A 2072-nucleotide genomic window follows, 5' to 3' on the forward strand; every position below is an offset into this window, starting at 1 on the left:
GTGGACATGACTGCCAAAAGAAATGAGCAATGTGAGTCAAATTGGGGAAAACACCCATTTCAGTCATCAACATCTGCAGAGAAGTGTATCTTTGTAAGCGATGACTTACATCAGTTTTCAAAACATACACATTCTCTGAGGGGAAATGCAGAAAATCTGGAAGGTCATCCAGTCTCTACTCCAAATGCTCATTCAAACCACTCTGAACATTGACTTCAATTACACATACATTCAACCACGTCTGAAAAGGAGAAGTTTAAAAATGAGGGGGAAAACTCACAATATAATCAATTTGAGGGATCTGTGAGCAACGGATCATTATTCTTCCACCAACAGATAGGTTTTCTCCATTCCAAAACATGTAATGTTGATAATAATGGAAGAGACTTAATTCAGCCATCACTGTTTGATACATATCGTGATAGGGTTAACATGAAACAACTTTTCATGTGTAATTACACGACTTGGGCCTTAAGTAGGAGCTCCAACCCCAATAGTTACCAGAGTATTTATGATGGAGCAAGAAACTCTTCATGCAATGAAACTGGATATAACATTGAACAAGACTCTGATCTTATGAAACATCAGGCACCTCAGTCTTCAGATAAGGATTCTAAAAGTAATAAATGTAGGAATATCTTTTATCAAACATCAGGTCTTCAACTAAATAAGAGTACACATACTGGAGAGAAGACTTAAAATTGTAGTGAATATGGTGATGTTTCTAATCAGTCTTCAGAACTTATTCAACAGCGAAGTATTCAGAATGCACAGAAAAACTGCATGTGTAAGAAATGTGAGAAAGTCTTTACTAACGTATTAAATCTACGTAGACATAGGAAAATTCATACAGGATGGAAAACTTTCAAATGTACAGAATGTGGCAAAGTGTTTAATCAGAGTTCAAAACTCAGTCAACATTGGCAAATCCATATTGGCAAGAAGCCTTATAAATGTAAGGAATGTGGCAAAGACTTTTGCCAGCACTCAAGTCTTACTTACCATCAGAGAGTCCATACAGGGGAGAAGTCTTTTAAATGTAAGGATTGTGACAAAGCCTTTAGACAGTGCTCACGTCTTCATAAACATCAGGTAATTCATGCTGGAGAGAAACCTTATAAATGTAAAGAATGTGGAAAAGCTTTCAGTCAATATGCAACTCTTACTAAACACCAGCGAATTCATACTGGAGAGAAGCCTTATAAATATAAGGATTGTGGCAAAGACTTTAGCCAGAGCATAGGTCTTCCTTAGCATCTGAGAATTCATACTGGAGAAAAGCCTTATAAATGTAAAGATTGTGGCAAAGACTTTAGCCGGCTCTCAGGTCTTATATACCATCAGAGAGTTCATACTGGAGAGAAGCCTTTTAAATGTAAGGAATGTGGCAGACTAGCCAGCACTCAAGTCTTACTTACCATCAGAGAGTTCATACTGGAGAGAAGCCTTATAAATGTAAGGATTGTGGCAAAGGCTTTATTCAATGCACAGGCCTTACTTGCCATCAGAGAATTCACACTTGAGAGAAACCTTATAAATGTAAAGAATGTGGAAAAGCTTCCAGTCACTGTGCAACTCTTACTAAACATGAGCGAATTCATACTGAAGAGAAGCCTTATAAATGTAAGGATTGTGACAAAGACTTTACCCAGCACATTGGTCTTACTTACTATCAGATAATTCATACTGGAGGAAATCTCATAAATGTAAGGAAACCTGCAAAGGTTTTAATCAGAGCTCTCACCTCACTGGACATCAGAGAACATGTCCTGGAGGGAAACCCTAATAATGAAATAAGTGATGGAAGAGGTTTGTCCTAAACATAGAGTTCAGGAAACCCAAGTTTTTTTATGTAAGAAAGATATGGAATGATGTAAAGAAAATATAGAAAAGTATTTATAAAAAATCAAATCTAAATATCAGGAAATACATACTAGAAAGCATTTCATAAATCCTGTTTTCTGAAGTTCCTCTTAAGGAGAAATATTGTAGATAGTCATTCATAGTTAAAATAGAAAATTGATGTTAGTATGGATCACAAGATGAAGACTTGATGTTTAGCAGTGTACAGT

General features: G+C 36.2%; 1 pseudogene; it reads left to right on the top strand.

Moving 5' to 3' along the window:
- Positions 1-732: 732 nt before the first annotated feature.
- On the top strand, positions 733-1786 carry LOC104984789 (annotated as a pseudogene).
- Positions 1787-2072: the final 286 nt, after the last annotated feature.

The sequence above is a fragment of the Bison bison genome, unplaced genomic scaffold (genome assembly GCF_000754665.1).
Source record: "Bison bison bison isolate TAMUID 2011002044 unplaced genomic scaffold, Bison_UMD1.0 scf7180017845449, whole genome shotgun sequence".
Lineage (NCBI taxonomy): Eukaryota > Metazoa > Chordata > Mammalia > Artiodactyla > Bovidae > Bison > Bison bison.